The sequence below is a fragment of the Macaca fascicularis genome, chromosome 10, assembly GCF_037993035.2.
Source record: "Macaca fascicularis isolate 582-1 chromosome 10, T2T-MFA8v1.1".
In the NCBI taxonomy this organism is placed as follows: Eukaryota; Metazoa; Chordata; class Mammalia; order Primates; family Cercopithecidae; genus Macaca; species Macaca fascicularis.
Window position 1 is genome coordinate 71012162 of NC_088384.1, and position 21611 is coordinate 71033772.

Below are 21611 nucleotides of genomic sequence, written 5' to 3' on the forward strand. Positions count from 1 at the left end.
AGTTATGAAAATGGTTTTGAAATTCGTGACCATTTTGAGTCATATATACCATAGTATCATTACTTGCCACCGGTGGTGTATTGATTATTCAGCTGTAGCTGCTTATTTCTGCCAGAACCTGCTGTTTCTCCTCTTCTTCAGTACACTCCTCGTCCTGTGTGTAAATGAATGGATGGCCCATGAGTAAGGTTCATAGTCCCTTCCTGCCACGACCAGGTGACCAGATTGTCATTTAGAGTCCCCTAATTGAATTGTTTTAAATACAGCCAATATCTGGCTAGTGTTTCTTGGGAGAAGAGACATACAGTGATATATTATTAATTATGAAATAAGACAAAACCTAGTATAATAAGATATATAAATATATAGATTTAAGTGTCAGTAGATTATATATAATTACAGGTATAATTTTAAATAGTCATATAGTTATATTAATATGGATTGTAGCTGTATAGATTATAGATGTGTATAGAGGTATCAATTATAGATATAATTCAATATTGTATGTAATATTTAGATATATCTAGATAGAATTGTTATGCAGTAGAATACAATATTAATTCACTGTTGTGAAAACATAAAATAAGTTCCTGGAAGGACTGCAGCATAGCCCAGAGCTGCACAGACCTCAGGCCAGCAGCCACTGTGGCCTGCTCCCCATGGAGACACCACACTCTGGCCCGGGGGAAACGCACTATGACCCTGGGCAAGTTAAGAGCTTATGGGCTGCCCTTTATCTTCTCTAGATGCTTTGGAATCTTTTTGATAATGGATTCGCTTATGTCCAGCGTATTAGTCATGTTTACCTGCGTTCTTACCTCCCAAGGCTGCAGTTAAACTCGCATTTTAATTTCCTAAAACTGCTCGTTTATCCTTTGAAAAATAATGAGTAAGCTTACTGTGAATCAGAAAGCCCTCATCAGAGAATTGGATGCTAAAGACAAAGTGGTAACAACCAAAGCAGCTGAGGCCAGGAGCAAAAGATGGCTCCCTGCATTGCCCTAGCTCAGGAGGGTGGCTAGCATGCACCACTGCGTAAAGGGCGCCCCTTTATGGCTAAAGCCGGAGTCCCCCTTACTTACCATCAGCCCGAGTTCCATCCCACAGGCTGACACACGCTGTGCTGTTGCCCTACCTGTGACATTGGCCATGGCCATGGTGGGCCTTTCTGGTGTGGGTGGCCACACCCCGCCAGGTCTCTCAGCATTTCTCCCTCACCCTTCTCTAAAGCCAAGACAGCCCCCGCAGGCCCTGACCCAGGCAGTCCCAAAGGCTGGGAGCAGGCGAGGCCCTGGAGATCATTCTCAAACAAAGAGAGGATGCAAGTCTGTGGATAAGTGGGCCTGCCTCCCGTCCTGCACAGGGACGATTCAGAAGCATGTGCTCTATGTGTCTCAAAAGGTCCCCAGTAGGACTGAGTCACCCACAGTGGTGACCTGCTCAACAACACCCGCTTTGTTGGCTTTTCTCCTTTTATCTCGCTCGCTTTCCTACCCCCATGCTTCTGCTTCCATCATCACCATCACCCTCCATACTGCCTCAGGCTCTGCTTTCAGAGGCTATGAAACCAAGCTGAGTGCTAGGAGGTAACTGCTCTCATGGGGTGGTTGGGCGTGTATCTCTTCTGTTTTTCTCTGTTTCTGTGTGCGTGTGTGTGTGTGTGTGTGTGTGTGTGTGTGTGTGTGTGTTTACACTTACTGCTGTTTTGTGTGTATATGCAATTTTTGTGACGTTTCTAAAATCAATGCTCACACAGTTTGATTAGGCTTTTCTGGAAAGCAGTATTCTGTCCCCTATTCATGCCCTCCATTTCCCCTTCCCCAGCAGCAACTCTTTCCTTTTGGTATTTTCTTCCATTTTTGTATTTTCTTCCAAACTAAAATTGTATTCCTATATTCCTTCTTCTTGACTTTTTAAAAATTTTTAGGAGCTGTTAACATCCCACTGTGCAAGATGGCTCCCCAACACGCACCGCCCCCCCCCCCCCGCCCCCGCCAGCCCCTCTCCTCAAATATTCTGGGACACTTGCCCTCCCTGCCTGGTCCTCCCATGCATTGAGTCAGAACTGTGGTGAGCTCAGCTTGTTTGCTTAGTTTACTATACTCATCTCTAATTCAACTTCAAATTATAGCTCAATTGTATGATTTTCTTCTCCAACATTCAGAGCACCAGATATTTCATAGCCTCCTTGCAGAAACCTCCCCTGGAACCCTCTTGCCTGTTCTAGTCAGACTGAGCCACACCACAGCTCCCTTCTACCCCACAGTTGTCCTTCTCCATCATCCTTGTCTCTCACTTGAATTGTTTCGCCTGCCTCTTATACCCATGTTTTCCCTTTCTTGATTTACTCCCTTACTTTAATGAAACATGTCTCTAGTAGCTTCCAGAGAAAGGATGTACGAGAGGTAAGTTTCTAGAAACATGTCTGAAAATGCCTTCATTTACCCACTCACTGGTTAGATATAAAATGTTAGTTGGAAACCACTTTAATTCAGAATTTCAAGGGGATTTCTCCATTGTCTTCTAACTCCAGTGCTGCTACTAAGCAGTTCAAAGCCATTTTGATTCTTGATCCTTTGTGTGTGACCTATCCCTTCCTCCTCCCCTTCCAAAAACCCACAGAGCTGCCTTTATAGGGCCTTCTTCCTGTTCTCAATGTTCTGAACCTTTAGAACTCTACTTTGGTAAACAGCTCATCAATTCAGCTGACCACTCCATGGGTTCTATCAATTTCTGCCGTATCCTTCATTTCTGGGAAATTGTCTTAATGATTTTGTTTTCTTAAGGGGTTGTTGTTGTTGTTTTTCCTGTTGTTTCTGGAATTCCATTTGTTCAGTGTTGAACCTCCTGGTCTGGTCCTTTGATTTTTCTGTCTCCTATATTTTCTATCTCTGTCATTGTCTTGCTTTGTCTTTCTGTCTCTGTCTATCTCTGTCAACCAAACAACTGATTCCCTTCTGCGTATTATTTGAGAAGCACTGCACCATGTGGTCCACCTGATTCTTTCTTCGCTTGTTTTAACATTGCATTTGCTACTTTTGCATCTTTTAGTGCTGTTATCAACCTGAAGGCCTAACTTCTTGCTTCCTGAAATAGTCAATTTTATTTATTTCCATTGATGTCAGTTTAGTTGATCTCCATTCAGTCCCTTTGTTGCAACAGCCTAAAAAGATGTGTTTAAAATTCTTCTTGCACATCCATGTATTTTAAGAATCACTGTCTGTCTCATGCCCACTAAGTTCTCTGCTCATTGTTTATATCAACATTCAGGAGTCGTCCTTCCTCTTTCATGAAGCCTTGCTTTCTTGCATTAGGCTTTCTTGCAAATGCGTCAGTTCCCCTAACTCCATTTTTTTCAGATTTGTTTTCCAAATACTTTGTGCTTTTGTTCAGATAAAAGGTGCTCACCGTGGTCTTTGCGAGTGAACCTCATGCTGTCCTTTGTTGGCTGTGTAAACTGCATCTTTATTTTAGAATTCAGCTAGCTATTTTTTCCCCTGACAACCCTTTTTTCTTCTATATGTGTCAGTTATGTTTCATAATGTTAATGAATCACAGCATATGATGCAATCCTTTGAGACAATATTTAGGGGGGGAATGGATGAGAACATCAGTTTGTTCCAGTTCCACACAACTTTTTACCTTTATCATTTGCCCATGTAAAGCTACCATCCATTTTTAGATATACTTATTTTTGTTACCAGCAATCCCCTGCAATGCATTTACATTTACATATATACTTTTCATTCCAGGCAACCAAAAACATTTTTTTAAAAAAGGTAAGACTTTGTCTAATCTGCTTTCTAATTGAAATCACCTGCTTCATATTATTTATAAGTAAAATTAAACTCATGTTGGAATCAAGAAATCATTTGGTAATCAAAGTTGAAAAAGGTACAAAATGAAGCCATTGCCTTTTTCTCAGTGGATTTTGTTTAGGTAGCTGGAAACACAGCCTCAGTAGACCCTAGGGCTTGTATTTCAGAGCTCTCTGGATAAATGCTGTGAGCAACAGGAAGTCTGCTTCTGCCCTTAATATCTCTAGGGTGTGCGGTATTTATGCTTCCTGGTATATGTTCACCTTTCCTCTTCCTTATAGTGCTTATCTTCTAGTTCACAAAATTGTATTTATTTGCAGTTTACTTATTTGAAGGAATCTGGGCATATTTAAATAATAGCTTAGTCAATACATACTGACATTTCTTACTTTGAAAGGCAATTTCCTTGTGGCAGAAACTGGATGTCAACTTATTCTCAATTAACCCAGTATATTTTAGACTATATGGCCACATAGCTTCCTTCAGGATTCCCTAACTGATGAGATTTTCCTTTGATCAAGGGCATCTTTCTCTCCAGGTTTTGCCAATACTTCGTTTTAACTCCTGTTTTCCTATTGCACCATTGCAGCTAAAAAAAGTCACTCGTGCTAAAAATTTTGATGACTGCAAGACTGATGCTTACATAGTTTTCAGGTTCATTTGGTGTTTAACACAGCCAGACACATGTGTCCAAGGAAGCGCATGTTTAATCAACTGCCTAATCGACACCATTCTTCATTTTTTGTCTGCAGCAACTTTTCAGACCTTAAGCAATGAGATGACCAGTATACTTTTAAGAGTTTCTAGAGTGTGGCTTTGAAACACTAATTAAGATTTGATAGACTTCCTTCTCTAGAGTAATTTAACTTCCCTTACACAGAAGAAAGAAGATATTGTAAACCTATGAAATTTTTAGAATTAAGGTCCTAAAGAAAGAAAACCCATGCTTCTCATTGTTTATCAAGGCCTATCAGCATTGTCTATAGCCATTCATTGCATCATTTGTTTAACAAATATTTTAAAAGCAAAGTACTGTGCTGGATGTACATATATTCAATGTATATACTTTTAAACTTGGTTTCTTTTTCTTTTTTAGCACCTAGCCCAATTTCTAAAACTTAGTTTCTTAATTTGGTAGATAATATCTGTTTGAAAAAGGAACTTTTTAATTTGCATTTCCCTGTACGAAATAGACACCTACCCCATTCTGTTTTAGAGTTAGAGATGTTGGCACTTGAGAAGTTTTCTCCCTGCCTCCCTCTTCCCTGACATATTCAGGCCTCAGTCATTGTCTCCAGTGAAGAGGATCATTGGTGCAAATAATTCAAATCCCCAGCTCATCTTCTTCATGGGGTGGGGTCACGGGCCCACCGCTTGGGGCCACAGTCCTCATCACACCTAGGGCTTGACCCTGGCTCCCCCAAGGGACACAGGGCAGTCCCTGGACACTCAGGAAGAGCTCCCAAGGCAGGAGGGTAATCTCCAAGGCAAACAGTCTCACAGGAGCATCAGGCACCCCTCGTCCAGAGAACAAAACACAGTCAGCAGGTCATCCCTCCTGGTGTCTCAAAAGCTTACCCTCTTGCCCTGAATTCAGAGACTCAGTATTATTCAGACAACTCGTCCAAGGCCAGCTGAATTTTAACCAAAGGAGATTTGCCCTCACTACACAAACTACCTTAGGTGAGATATTAAAGGCATAGCTCATTCTGTTCAGCCACGGCTGGACAGGCACACGATAGAGTCATTCAGTGTTCCCGATACATCCAGTTCTGGAGTTCCCCTGAAAGGGAGATTTTGTGGTGCCATCAAATAATGTACAACTTCTCCTCGATGGCCGAGCCTTTTAGGTCCTGATTCTTTGAATTTGAATTCAAGTGCATTATAGCCTAGAGGTACCACACAGCAAGATTCTCATTTGACAGCCTGTGTCAGACAAATTGGTCATTTGGAGCAGTCATTGTATCTCCAAATGCCAGGAATCTGAAGGTTTATACAGTGAAGGAAGGAACCATGGGCTTAAAAACAAAAAAGATAATACATCTTTTTTGTTTTCCAAATGGCACTTTTGAGAATCAGAGCATCTAAAATGTATCTTAAAACAAGATTTGGAAAAGAACCAATTTACCTGACATGCGTTAGATTTTCAGTTTATTTTTAAATGTGATTTTCCATTTTGAAACATGTTTACTCTTCTTTGTTTTAACACAATTATTTAAATAAAGGGTCTGCTGGCATCTGATATGAGGAGATTTGGAAAAAAGCCATTTCAAATTCTTGCTTGTACTTTCCTTTGAAGGAGAAAACATTAAACACTTCCACATTTTAAGCCCATGTGTTTCCAAACATCTAAAAGAGGGGAAAATTAACATATTTGCCTATCAATTCCCTGAGGACAAAGTTATATAGATAGTGTCAACTCTGGATGGTCCCCAACTTCATGGTTTTCCCTAAGATTTTTCAACTTTACGATGGTGTAAAAGCGATACACGTTTAGTAGAAGCCATACTTTGTCCATACAGCCATTCTGTTTTTCAGTTTTAGTGTAGTATTCAATAAATTACATAAGATGTTCAACACTAACTAGACTTTTTGTTAGATGATTTTGCCCAATTGTAGGCTAATGTAAGTGTTCTGAGCACATTTAAAGGTGGACTAGGCTAAGCTGTGATGCTTGGTAGGTTAGGTGTATTAAATGCATTTTCAACTTAACGGTATTTTCAGCTGGCTGTGGGTTAATTGGGATCCTATCATAAGTGGAGGAGCATCTGTGCAGTATGTACTCACTAAGAACAGATACTCCTTCACTTATGATGGGCTCACAGTAAACCTATCACCAGTACATACTGTGTTTACTAAGGTCCATACCATACAGATGCTCCTCCACTTATGTTGGGATCCCAATAACCTTATCAGCAGTACATACTGTACTTACTAAGGTACATACCATACAGATGCTCTTCCACTTATGATGGGATCACAGTAAACCCATCAACAGTAAATACTGTGTTTACTAAGGTTCTCTAAAATGGACCCCGTCCTAAGCATTTTGCAGACAATAGCTCCTTTAATCTTCTAATCCTAAAAAGAAAATACTATAGTCAGACAAGGAGGAAACTGAGGTGCAGAGGAGTTAAGTTACTTCAAACCACAGTGCTTTGATGTCTTTGTGCCCAGTATGGTAGCTGCATAGGACTGAGTGCCTAGGGTGCCAGCTCATGGGGCTACATTAGAGCTCAAACAGCCATAGTGTGCCTCTACGGCTCTCCTAGGCTTCTCCCAGTGCTGAAGAAGTTGAGTCCTAAAGCATCTATATTGAGCTTGTTGCCAAACATTTATGTAGATTCAAACATATCAACAGGTCAAAGATCCATAGTGAGTACTGGGAACTGGGCTCCTTCCCCAGCATCCTCCCACTTTCTGCTTCAACCAAGTGAGGCTGAGTGGCACCCGTCAGATTGTGTGGAAGCTCTTTGCCTCCTTCCTTACGTGTCCTCACTTCTGTTCCAACGGTGCAGGATAAACTCAGTTCTTCTCTTCCCACCCCGCTCTACCCCATGGTTTTGACCTCTGCTCTGGAGAAAAGCAGGTTTTGGTTTTTCTAATGTGGCTTGTCTATTTGTGAGGTTTCCTCGGAAGCTTGCTGCCAGGCTGGGTCGTCATCATCATTGAAACTACTTAATACCCTGAGCAAGGACGTCACCCTGTAAAAATTGAATATCACATAGACTTTAAATGCACATTTCTTATAAAAGTTTTAAAGCTTGCTGGATTTTATTAGAATATGTGAACCAGACTGAGTATATTAAATTTATGAATCCAGTTGATGCAGTACCATAATAATTCAATATAATATGCTTATGTCATTAAACTCATAAAGAAGATTCTCTGAATAGCTGTAATGAATAGTTCTGATTCTGTAATCACAGACTAACATTTTCACCCTGATGAATTTTAACTTGCAGCTCTCAGACTTCTCTATAACATCAAGAAATAAATGCCATATTTCAAGTATTTACTTTAAAACTCAGTATAGCAAAAGTAACTCATAGGAAAGAAATACCTGCTAAGAAGAATTATTCATTAGAAATACTAAAAGAATTGGGAGATTGGCATGAAGTAGAATTGGACTTTATGACTAGTCATAAATTAGAAATAGAAACCAAAGAATCTTTTTTTCATTCTGCTTTGAATAATTTCATTTATTCTCTCATATTTTACCTTATTCCTAAACCCATATATTTTGGTTATCTATCATTGTATAATGAACTGCCCTAAAACTTGGCACCTTAAAAACAACCACCATTTTGTTGCTTATGATTATTTGGTTCTGGAAAATTTGGGCAGGGCTCAGCTGGATGGTTTATGTACACCAGGTGGTATCAGGTCGTGCCATTTATGGGCCTGCATTTTGATCATGGCTCCACTAAGGACGAGACTCAGCTGGGGCACTCAAGTCACCCATGGCGTTAGTGCCAGTGCATTCTATTGGCTAAACCCCACCTAGGTTTAATGAAGAGAGCCACACAGGTTATGCATCCCAGGAAGCGTGATGTGATTCATTGGGGCCACCAGCACAGCAAATATCACACATACCACTGTCCCAGCTAGCTGCCTGTTCATGACCATCTTCACCTCTGCTTGACCTTGTACTGGTTAGTTGGAAGTTTGTATTGGACAGAAATGGATTCCACTTTTAGACTAAGGTTATTTTTAAATGACTCTGGGAATTCTGGATATTAGCAATCTCAATTGTGATATGATTCTGCCCAGAGAGATGAATAAGTATGGGAGAAAGATGACTGGATGTTTAAGGATGCTGGAATTCTAATCCAACCTCTCTCAGCTGTAGTTCCTTCTTTATTGAAGGATCAAAGAATCTAGCTAAGTTTCCTCAGCTGCAACAACATTGCTGATTTTATGAGAATTAGAGAAAGGACTAGGTTACCTTTCAAAGATTTTTTTCAGACTCTGGAGTAGTCAGACAGAAATGTTGGGTGCTACTCTCCAATATGGCTGGAGGGAGTATAAATTGGCACAGTGCCTGTGGAAAACAATTTGGCAATGTCTATCAAAATTAAAAAGGCACATACCCTTTGACCCAGCAATTCCATTTTAGGAATTTACCCTACGGGTAAAGTGATACACTTCCTTATATGTAAGATTGTTTATTACAGTGCTATTTGTAGTAATCTTCATTCTTCATTATTTCGTTCAACAAATATTTACTGAGTACCTAGTGTGTACGAGACACTGTGTTAAGTTCTGGGGATACATCCTTTGACAAAAGTAGTGAAAAATTATCTACCATGTATAGCTTAACTACTTGCGGGACTGCAAGAGATTAGAACAGCCTACATGTTCATTAGTAATGAGCTAGTACAACCAATTTCGGAATGAGAAACTGTGTACTTCTTTTTTATTATAAGTTGTTAAGTGAACAAAGTGAGGTGCAGAAGAGTATGTTGCTTATGTACCTGCTTGTGTAAGTTGAAATGGAGGCATCTGTGTTTGTGGGATTTGGGGGTTGGTTGGTTTGGTTTGGTTTTTTGAGACAGGGTCTCACTCTCACCCAGACTGGAGTGCAGTGGCGCGATCATGGCTCAACTGCCGCCTCAACCTACTGGACTCAGGTGATCCTCCCACCTCAGGCTTCCAAGCAGCTGGGACTGCAGGTGCACCACCACACCTGGTTAATATTTTCATATTTTTTGTAGAGACAGGATTTTGCCATGTTGCCCAGGCTGGTCTGAAACTCCTGGTCTCAAGCTATCCACCTGCCTCAGCCTCCCAAAGTGCTGAGATTAGAGATGTGAGCCACTGCACCTGGCTGAGTATCTACACTTGTTTATGTAGGCATGAAAATGTATGCCTACATACTTTGTTTGTACATTTTCTATAAAAATGTACTTGTTTATGTAGGCATAAAAATGCCATAGAAAGATACACACAAAAAACTAATAACAATAAATTTTTTGGATGCACTGGAGATTTGGGAAGACACAAGTGAATTGGAAGGGATTCTTTTCACTTTAGCAAAGACATGTACACATGCACGTACAAACAATGAAAAGTTCCCTTTCAACTTATAAATATCTGTGTGTGTATGACATTTTCAGTCAGTAAAGTATTACATATTTTAAAAATAAATTTTAAAAACAGGAATATTAATGCATCCTCTGTGCTCAGAACTCACACATTTGAAGGCATGGTTACTCCAGAATGTTAGTGTAGATCTGTGCTATCCAGTACAGTAGCCACCAGCCACATGTTGCTATTTAATTTTAAAGTAAGATTAAGATTAAGGTGGCCGGGCGCGGTGGCTCAAGCCTGTAATCCCAGCACTTTGGGAGGCCGAGACGGGCGGATCACGAGGTCGGGAGATCGAGACCATCCTGGCGAACACGGTGAAACCCCGTCTCTACTAAAAAAATACAAAAAACTAGCCGGGCGAGGTGGCGGGCGCCTGTAGTCCCAGCTACTCGGGAGGCTGAGGCAGGAGAATGGCGGGAACCCGGGAGGCGGAGCTTGCAGTGAGCTGAGATCCGGCCACTGCACTCCAGCCTGGGAGACAGAGCGAGACTCCGTCTCAAAAAAAAAAAAAAAAAAAAAAGATTAAGGTAAAATTAAGGTAAAATTTTAAAAATTTAGTTTCTCAGTCTCACTAGCCACATTTTAAGTGCTCAGTAGCCACATGGCTAGCATAACGGACAGCACAGATAACAGACACTTCCGTCCTCTCAGAAAGCTCCAGAAGATGATGCTGCTCTGGGATGCTTCGTACTGGACACACCTTGAGCCTGTGGGTGTGCGTGCGGGAGGTGGGAGGGCATGTGCTCACCCTGTGAGTCTCAGGCCTGGGCCGTGGGTGTTCCTGGCCAGGGTGCATGCGTGGGCTCTCTTGAGTTGGTGTGTTCTCTGCCAGGTGGCATCTACTGTGCTGTGGCCTGTCTTTCTGCCATATGTTTTATATTGTGGGTTACAGTTTAGACCAGGGATTGGCAAACTACAGTTCTGTAGTAGGGAGAATTCTAAGAATGGCTCCCTGGTGCCATTGTAATCCTCCCCTCTGAACTCGTGAGGAAGTGTGATTGTGCTGCACGACATGGCGAAAGGGAGAGTTTCCCTGTGTGCTTAAGTTAATCATGCCAGCCCCATAAAAGCAGAGTTTTTTCTGCCTGGTAACAGAAGAGGAAGCAGAGATTTGAAGTGTACTGTGAAAAAGAGAGAGTAAAAGTAAAAATTGTTTCATTTGGGATAATATGCAAGAAATAGGATTGCAATCCGGGACATACATACAGACCAGGGTGGCCTCTGGCAATGTCCAGGAGAAAAAGTAAAAGATTAAGGCTTACTGGGGAAGGAGAAGGTTTTGCAAGTTTGTTTTGAAAGAAAACTTATGGTGCTGATGGCAGCTTGCAAGGGCTGGCAAGTTCTGAGTGGCAAGTGTCAGTAGTTGCCAGATAGGACCTGTAATCTTGGAGGTACAGTTAGGTCCTTACAGTTTTAGATTGGCTTGCAAAACAGTGTGTCAGGCAGGTGTTCCTGTGCAATCAGCTCTCTGTTCTTGTGCCAGTGGCTGTCCTGGTGTGACTCATGTCTTGTGATAGTTCCCGTGATCAGGCAGATCAAGCATGCGAGCCCTCTCTTCATGGCCTTCCCCAGCTCCACTTGCCAGGGTTTGACACAAATTACTCTATTTGGAATCTTACAACTTTTGCAGAAGCATGAGGGGAATCTGATGGCTGGCTTCAAATGTGGAGGAGGCTGGCTGCCACTGAATGTGGGTGGTCTTCAGGAGCTGAGAACAGCCCCTTGCTGACAGTCAGCAAGGGAACCTCAGGCAGGACCCCAGTCCTGTGATTACAGAATGCTGTATTTGGCCAACCTGAAGGAGTTTGAAAGTGGTTCTTCTCCAGGACTTCCAGATAGGAGCCCAGCCTTTTAACACCTTCATTTCAACCCAGGAGACCATAAGCAGAGGCTAGCTGCACTGTGGCAGGACTTCTGACCCATAGAACCATGAGCTAATGAATAGGTGTTGCTTCCAGCCGCTATGTTTGTGGTAATTTGTTGTACAGCTGTAGAAAACTGATATAGGCCCTCAGGTCACATCCACCTTGCTGCCTGTTTTCATACTGTCTGCGAGCATGGCCTGGATATGCTAGACCTGTGATCCATGGAGACCCGGCGGGCTCACTGCCTGTTTTCCCAGCACTCGGCTGGCAGCCGGGGCTCGCTGCTCCACAGGGCCTGTGCTGGTCACCGACTACACACTGGGGACTTGTTGGCAACTGCCAGTCACCAAGCAGTGGAGTCTCAGTCTGGGAAGTTGTCTTGCCTCTGGTCAGCTGCCCCAGTTGAGATGGCCGGGCTCTGTGCGAAGAGAGAGGCACACTGGGATTGGCACCACCAGGCAGAGAGTGAAAATGACCATGACAGTGGCCTGCCTGCCCAGCACTGGGTGCGAAATGCGCCTTCCACCCTGGGTAGCCCACCCCAGGAAATCAGGATGGGATGGAGCCGGAAGTTTCTCTCTTATTACATAAACACCTACATAATATCCTTAATTTCACCTTTTTGCCTACAAAGCCCAAAGTATACCATCCATCCTTCTATAGAAAAAGCTTGCACTGCCCAGAGTTAGACTGACAAAGGCTGGGAAAAGGTATGCAAGTGTCAGCACACCAAACTTGCTGCAATTAACACAATGAAAGTCTCACGGTGGAGGTTCCAATGACGTTTTATGGTGGTTTCAGGTACCTTCAGGCAAGTGGTAGACTAAGTAGAAGTTGGGGATTAGCAGGCATTTGGAGACTCGTGAAAGTCCTCTGGTGTCATAAGCATCACTTGATCAACAATTATGTATGGCAGCTGGAAGAGACTTCCTGAAGGCCTGGCAGGACTTCACCATACAGAAGAGGTACCACCGCCAGCACACAGTGCCACCACCCAACTGCATAGGGCCCCCAGCATGAGGACTGGCAGAGCCCAGGTCCGGGAGCAGTCCTGTTCCCAGGAGTCTCTCCTATCTGCTGAGTGCTCTGTGCCTGTTGCCCGGTCCAGTCATGCCAGACAATTGGTGATGCCCCAAAGCCCTGCCTCCCAGCCGCTAGACTTGGTACGTGCTTCCTGCTCTGCCCAGAACAGGCTTCCTCCAGTATCTTCCTCCAATGACTTCACCTGCTTGATTCTCATCACCCTATGGGGCTTGGCATAAAAGTAACCAATTCCCAAGACTAGGCATGCAGCCTTTCCTTTCCCTTGGGGTCCCAAATCACCTCATCACAGTTCTCTCATAGTCATATTTTAATTGTAATTACTGCTTTACCTATTTGTCTCCCAGGCAGGCAGGACTGTGTTACTTGGCACAAGAACTGAGTAGTATTTGCTATTGAATGCCCAGCACCGCAGGGCACAGTGACTCATGCCTGTAATCCCAGCACTTTGGGAGGCTGAGGCAGGCGTGTCACCTGAGGTCAGAAGTTGGAGACCAGCCTGACCAACATGGTGAAACCCCATCTCTACTCAAAAATACAAAAATTAGCCAGGCATGGTGGTACATGCCTGCAGTCTCAGCTACTTAGGAGACTGAGGCAGGAGAATCGCTTGAACCTAGGAGGAGGAGGTTGCAGTGAGCTGAGATCATGCCACTGCACTCCAGCCTGGGCAACAGAGTGAGAATCTGTCTCAAAAAAAAAAAGAAAAGAATGCCCAGCACCTAGCCCAACACTGGTGTGTAGAAAGCTCTCAGCAAGTACTTGTTGGTTGCATGAATGAAGTCTGAAGAGAAGGGCGTCAATACAGAACACACCTTGAGCCAGTCCTTGGAAGATAAGAAGGATCTAGATGGTGGAAGCAAAGCACCCATGGGAACAAGGAGAGACTCTGAGCATTGGAGGATGGTGCCAGCCAGCATGTGCCTGTGAGGGGAGGAGGGGAGGCACCGAGTCTGTTTCATTCCGCTCGATGCCCAGGCCTGGCTTACTGCTTCTTGGAGAACACGTGTGCAGTGACTGCGCTGGATGGATGAGTTACCCGAACCAAGCTGTCCTGATTTCCTTGAAGTGTGGAGCACATTTGGGAGCATGTTGGGAAGGGAACCCAGCCTGTTTGACCCAGTGTAGCCAAACTTTAGGATTCCTAAAAAGCCAACAAGAGGTATTTAGACTTAAATTTATGGGAGTTTAGAATTGGCAATATTTGACTAGATGGATCATATTGACCACACTGGGTCGATTCATGATACATGGCCGGGGTGACCACAACTCTTTCAGGACTAAAAACATCCCTGGGTAGCTCCATTCAGGTCTGATCCATCTTCAGGGCCCATCAGTGGACGATGAATTTTCCAAGTGCTGCGAGTTAAATGAGACCTCTAAGTCTTACTAGACTGATACTTGTCTTTAAGCTGCCACCGTGGTTAATGACTTCTGAGAATGAGGAATGCCATTGAACTCCTTCCCTGTTAATATGTCACTATGGAAAGGTGGATAAAACTCCATTACATTTTTAAAGAACATTTCAATTTTAATAATTTCAATAACTTTAAATTAAATTATAGATTTATGTTAAAATTTTGTAAAATAAAGAGGACCTCACAACAATGAGATGGCTGGAAAAATCATTAGAATGACATGGCTGGGGTGATATATTGCACATGAAATAAGCAGTAGGCTGCCGTTATAGTCATGAGCCCTATTAAAACAGAAACTTTTTAATAACATAAAATGGTCACAATTTTATCTCCTTGCTAATTAAAATAGAAGGCAGAGAGCCAACAGATAAGGAGGCTTAGGTCTTTCAAAGGCATCTGAAGGCCCAAATTCTCATTCTTGCATCTTCTACACACACACACACACACACACACACAGCAGTTGACTGAAATTCAGGGAAAATTCTGGGAGGCTGCATGAGCATAGTATGGACAGCCCCAAAGAAAGGCCATGTTACCTTTCAGGCTTACGGACTTGAACCTTGAGAATTAAATTAGGCAATAATGGCTTTTTCCTACATTTGAAGAGCTGGTTACTTTGTCAACCTCTTATGACCTGTTGACCTTGGCCAAGTCACTGCCTCTTGGAATCTCAGTTACTTCATCTGTAAACAAAAGACATCCATCCATATCCATCTCCTAAGGGTGTCTTAGGGGCTCACACGAGCTCATGAACCAGAAACTTTGTACAAAGTGCCTGCAGGCCTGAATCCAGATTCAAGGCCCTGTGCGTTCTGCTTCACATCCTGCTGTTCCTCACCCAGATCCCTGCACAGGCTGGCCTTGGCCTTGCTCTCTTGTTCAGACTGTTCGCTGAACTTGGACACCACCCCTCTTTCCCTCCATCCCCTGGTCTAAAATCGTCCTTTCTTTCAAGGTCCCAGACCGAAAAGGGAATGGGTGTAAGAGAGTGGGGAAGCCACACCAGGCAACGCCCTGCTGACTTCACAGGTTTTTGCCAGGATGGAAATCCATGCTTAGTTCCTCTCAGCAGATTAGCATTTCAGCCAGAAGATTTAGAGTTCAAAAGAAAAACCCAAAAAGCTGCCTAAAGGCCAGATTTTGCCCACTTTTTTCCAGTAACTTCAAAACATGTTCCTTTCAGGCAGAGCTCAGACTGAAATTGTAGTGTAGGTCACACATGAATCATAGTAAGATAATGACCTTCTTCAAGAATGTCTAAATGGAATAGCATGTAGCAGCACATTATATTTTCCTTTTGTTTTTTTCCTGATGCATAAACTAATTGAGGTGCCATGCTAAAGCTCTAATGTAATGAACTAAATTCTTGCTTAATTACTCTGTATTGCTGTAGGGAGTTCATTTTGCCTTTCAGAACTTACTAACACAGCCAGTAGACCATATTAGCCTGTGTTTTGGTTCAAAAGATTGATAATATTTAGTGATTGTGTTTTGAAATGGTATTGGAAATTTAAAGATTGGGCTCTGTGTAGATCAGGGTCTGGGGCAGGAGCCTTCCAGCTTCAGGCCTAGCTATGGATGGACCACTGGGATATTCTGACCTATCTGAAATGTGATTCTCCAGAGCCTCCTAGGATCGACCTCTTCCTAAGAGAAGAGCGTGATAGACAGATGCCTCCATCTGACCATAGACTAGCCATAGAGGAGCTTGACTGTGGTCTACAAGGAAGGTTTCTTCTGATTCCTGACCCTTGTCCGCCCCCTGCCAGCTCTGTGAGATTATTGTTAGTTAACTTGATGGTAAACAGTAGAAAATGACTGTCACCACAGTAAACAGAAGGAATCATTCACTCCTAGCCTTAGGAATGGGCAGAGACCAAAGGCTGTCCTGAACCTGCCCAGCTTTCCTGAATCTCTCAAACTCTTGAAAATGTTCCGTAACAGCAGCTACACAATCTGGAAGAAGTGTGCCCCAAAGGACCCTTGTTTCCAGGAGACTCCAAGTGCTAGTAGCTTGATTAGCTCTTTGGCTGTAAGGTGCCCACGCAGAATATCATGGGAAAAGCTTGTCTGTCCTATACCGTAACTCAACCAGTGAACCTATTCCCAGAGAGGGGAAAGCTGTTTCTTCAGAAGGGGACTGGGGTGCTGTTTGGGAAGGGAAATGGATACAGGGCAGTCAGAGAATGGCCAGTGTCCACCAAGGCACTGTAAGGGAGATATCGAAGCATTCCCTGAGCTGCCTTGGCTCCCTGTAGAAGAGCGTGAGCCTTGGAGGGAAAGAGGACCTTCCCGGTGTTTGTAAGAAACTTTTAACTCGGAAGAACCAGTGCCCGCTGGTCCCCACGAAAGCACCGTCAGGCCTGGGAAAGGCAGTGCATCTGACCCAAGCAGCTAAGAGGCCCGATGTAGACAGACTTGCCCGGTGAGAGCGTGCGGCTCAGCAGAGGGGACCTGACTGGGAAGCGAGGGATGGCGGGTGCTGTGGGTAGCAGCCAGGAGCCTGAGTCTAGAGTGTCTCTTGTATCAGCACACCCTCCATCCTTCTGCTCATGTCTTCTGGCCTCCGCTTTAAAAGCTCATAGGCCTGTACAGGATTTCGTGTTTGTTTTGGGGGGATTTTAAACATCATGTGCCAGGGTCACACTTACTTTGGAACAGACCCATGGGGGTCCACGTCTCCCAGTTAGCTGTACCCCCTGCTCACCGCCCCTGAGCAACAAAATATGCCCAAAACCTGTAGAAGAAAGGCAGTTCATGAAATCAAGGCACTCTGTGTCAGCACTGAAATATGTCGTAAAGATTAGCCATCTAAATTTGATTTTCTGAAAGTATGGGTAAGTATTGGTCCAAGTCACAAAAAGTAAATAACCTAGATAGATATCCGATATATTTCTTATTATTCTTAAATTCTTTTTGCCAGCTTGGTAAACAAATAAATCACGGGTACGCGTCTCCAGCGTTGTCATGCTGGTTTGGTTTCCTTTTTATTTCCATCTCTTTTGTCTTCCCCTCCATCCCAGCCCTGTTTCTCTTGTCCTCCCCTAGACAGCCCCCTCTGTCTCTCTGTGGCCCCCTTTCTCTCTCGGCCTCTTCTCTTTCCTGTGATCGCTCACTGTCAGACAGACCCTCTCCTAGGCCCCCTCTGGCTCCGCCATCCCATCTCATTTCCGGTTTGCAATCGTATTGAAAGAGGATTTGCTTTAATCTGACTTTCCTCCTCCAACTATCCAAGTCAGGGCCATCATGTCGTGCAACCCTAGGAGGTGCTTTTGCTTTTCTCAGTGGCCCTGACACAGGGCATTTGACAAAGCAAAGACTCAGGTGTGTCGCTGTCCACCACGTGAGCAAGAGCTGCAGGCCTTCTGTGGTCCCTGACGTGCTAGAGGTTTAAATATGCCTGCTTTTATTTCTTTTTATAATGGAGAAAATGTCCTGTGAAAGTCAGAAACAAATTGGATACTGGATTTCACAAATCTTTTTCCCTACTTTGCCCTTCGGACCTGGATAAGTCACTTAAACTCCTAATATCCTTCAGTTTTCGCAATACTGTTTTATAAAGCGTGCTGTCCTGGGGAGATGCAGCTTGACACCTGGACTTACTTTTCACATCCTGGGAGGGCAAGGGTGACTTTGGGGTCAACGACAAGGGATAGCTTCGACAGGGAGATTTTAATTTTCTCCCTTCAGCCACAGATGCTGTGGAAAACATTATGAGCATAGGCATTAAAAATTACTAATATGAATGTGTGTTAGGTAAGTATGTATATTTTAAATATTTATATATATATATAAAATAGCAGAGTTTGAGTACATTGGCTAAGCTTAGATTTTAGTGTAAATCTCTACGGGAAAGTTCTTTATTGGAAGGATAGTGGTAAACTTGACTCATCAGACACCAGTAATATTGGGAAGGAGATTTCATTAGTGAAGAAGAGTTCAGACTAAAGGACCAAAGCGGTGACCAACGCTTATTCCTGTGTTAAAGCCAGTCGGTGGTTTTGTTCAGATGTGAAATACTGCACAGTGCTGGTACTGAACAAACCACAGCTATGTGCACAGCATGGCCGCATCTCACAGACATGGCATGAGGCCATGGAAGCCAGACACTAAAGAGTATATCCCAAATGATTCCACTCATATGAAGTTCAAAAACTGGCAAATTGAATCTATGGTGCTAGAAATCAGAATAGCAGCTGCCCTTGAGGGAAGGCTTGTACCAGAGGAGGGAGTATGAGGAGGGCTGCCTGGGGGCTGGAAGGGTTGTATAATTTATATCTAGATGCTGATGGCACAGCTATATTAACTTTGTGAAACTGTATTCAACTGTACACTTGTGGTGTGTGGTTTTCTGTGCATATACTTTAATTCAAAAAAAGATAACTCATTAAAATCAGCAAGGTTTCTTCTCAGCACATTTCCTAAGCTTGGCAGTATTCCAGGGATGATAGGGGGCTTCAGAGAAGAATGAGACACTGACTGTGACCTTAAGAACTTTCTAGAATTTTGGTTCTGACTTGTGTCGCCAGCCGTAGCCCCAGTCCCTTGGTTTTTTCATTTGCCAGAATTTGTTCAGCACATTTTAAGCATGTGGCTCTGGACATGGCCAACAAAGGTCATGCCTCATCTTAACAGACTTTAGAGCACTTTGAGGTCGCTGCAAAGAACACTTCCTAATCTAATCATTTCTTTGCGCCAAGGAAGCAGGCTGTTATAAAGAAGCGAAAGCTGCCTAATTCTCCTTAGGCAGAAATTTGTTTTGCAAAGAGAAAACTCTTCTGTAATGTTTAGAATTAGTCAAATCAGATCACTCTATCTGGAGTTTTTATCAAACTACGCTAATGAGTTTATTTAAAGAAAAAGACATTACCTGGCAGTTGTATTGTTCTCTTCTTATGGTGGTGCTCTGGAAGGGAGGGTGTCTCAAATACTTCCTCTTTGCCTTTCATTTATATTTTTAACTTTCACTTCTCTTCTCATTATACCCTTTAGGCTTTATTGGCCCTTTAAAGGGACCCTACTTTGTGCACTAATTATGACAAATGCTGATAAAACATCTGCTCCCAGATTTCAATTGCCTTCCCCGTCTGTCAGAGTTCATCCTGAAGGCAACTTTGTTGTAAACATCAGCCTGCCTGTTAATGCAGCCTGTGGGAGACCTGAAGCCAGAGCCCACAGGAGCTACCTGAGATGAGGCCTGTGCAGCGAGCCTTGCTCTATCCATGCATTAAACTGTGAAAGAGTAGCGGCTCCACGCACAAGTCAGCAAGCTCTGCATCTCCCGTTTTCCAAATCATCTCCCCCTTGACCTTCCCAAAACAATCAGTTGTGCACGTGCATTTCATCACGAGCATTGGCTGGTTGAATGTAGTCTACAGTATATACTGCTGACCCTGTTTAACACAATTCAAGTCCCTTTCAAGTTGATATTCTCAGGGTCCCTTCCCACAGAAAAGTGGAAGGCAAGTCTCCCTTTGCCCCTCTGATGAAAATAATTACTAAGATTAAGATCTTCATTTTTCAGCAGTTGATTTTCATAACTTCTTACCTACACCTACTTTCAGTTTCAGGATCGTTTCTTGAGAGGGTACCATGAGACTAGTAAGTCAGGGATATTGAACAAGAAAAAACCTCCGAGAATACTTGCTTTCAAGTCTTCTTTCTAGATTACTAGCCTTACTCACCTCTCCTGGCAATAGCTTCCTTCCTGGGAAACAGGTAATACCAGAAGAAGATGTCATTCCAGGCCAGGTGTAAGGATAACATGAAGTTAGGTGCCTTAGGAAACTTTTGAAGGAGATGCAAACGTTTATCGTGATTTAATGGTGGTTTCACATGGGTCAGCACTCATTAAGTTATATGTTTTGTTTTGGTTTTTGGTTGTTTTGAGACGGAGTCTCACTCTTGCCCAGGCTGGAGTGCAGTGGCGTGATCTCGGCTCACTGCAAGCTCCGCCTCCCAGGTTCATGCCATTCTCCTGCCTCAGCCTCCCAAGTAGCTGGGACTACAGGCGCCCGCCCCCATGCCTGGCTAATTTTTTTTTTTTTTTTTTTTTTTTTTTTGGTATTTTTAGTAGAGACAGGGTTTCAACGTGTTAGCCAGATGGTCTCAATCTCCTGACCTCGTGATCTGCCCGCCTCAGCCTCCCAAAGTGCTGGGATTATAGGCGTGAGCCACCGTGCCTGGCCCATTAAGTTATACATTTAAAGAATGTACAGTTTATCTGGCCAGGCGCGGTGGCTCACGCCTGTAATCCCAACACTTTGGGAGACCAAGGAGGGAGGATCATTTGAGGTCAGGAGTTTGAGACCAGCCTGGCCAACGTGGTGAAACCCCATCTCTACTAAAAATACAAAAAAATTAGCTGGGCGTGGTGGAACATGCCTGTTGTCCCAGCTACTCAGGAGGCTGAGACAGGAGAATTGCTTGAACCCAGGACACAGAGGTCGCCTGAGTGAGCTGAGATTGCGCCACTGCACTCCAGCCTGGGAGACAGAGCGAGACTCCATCTAAGAAAAAAAAAAAAAAAAAAAAAAAAAATGTACAATTTACCATGCATCAGTTTTACTTCCATTAAGTGTAAAACATTGGATATTAGAAGATTTTTAGAAACTCAGTTATTTTACAAGTGTTGTTGTTAGTAGTCCTCATTAATATTTTCAAGGAGAATTAACAAATTCTCCTCAAGTAGCATGTCTTCTTTCAGAAGGAAATTTCAGATTGGCAATTCATAAAGGTAGCTAAATTCCACTTCCTCTTCTCAACTGTGGCATGGTCAACATTTCGGCCAGGTAATTCTTTGTCAGAGGGACTGTGTGTGCATTGGCAGATGTTAGCAGCATCCCTGGCCAGCATCCACTAGGGGCACTGCCTGTGCACCCCCATGTGACACTCAAAACTGCCACCAAACACTGCTGAATACCCTATGGGGCAGAACTGCCCCTTGTTGGGAACTACTGCTCCAGGCTTAGGCCATGTTGCTTCGACAAATTTTTTGTTGTTGTTGCTCAGAGTCCAGAATTATTATGTTTAATTCCTAAGATTGTGCCAGGGTTGTTTGGGTTTTTTAAGCACACTGAGACCATAATAAAGGTTTGGGTCTAACCCCTTCCCTCCAGCCCATTTTCTGTTATAGATGAGATATACCTGGCCTCAAATATGTTAACTATTCTTGTGTGCCCTCTTTTCCTTTAACACATCCCTCCAGCTCCCACGTCTGATTTTATCCCCAGTTCCCAGAGCCTAGTCTCACACATGCTTTGCTTTCTCAGTGCCAAAAAAGGCAGATAATGTTGCAACAAACACGTGCAGTAGGGGTCTGGAGCAATTAATCTTAGTAAGGATTCCTTTTTGTTGACGATTATAGGATGTGCAAA

At 43.4% G+C, this 21611-nt stretch overlaps 1 protein-coding gene across 6 annotated transcripts in view; it reads left to right on the forward strand.

Annotated features, from left to right (window-relative positions):
• The window catches only part of KIF16B (kinesin family member 16B), a 314911-nt gene that overhangs the window by 291160 nt on the left and 2140 nt on the right, over positions 1–21611 (forward strand). The gene's annotated exons all lie outside the window — the stretch shown is intronic.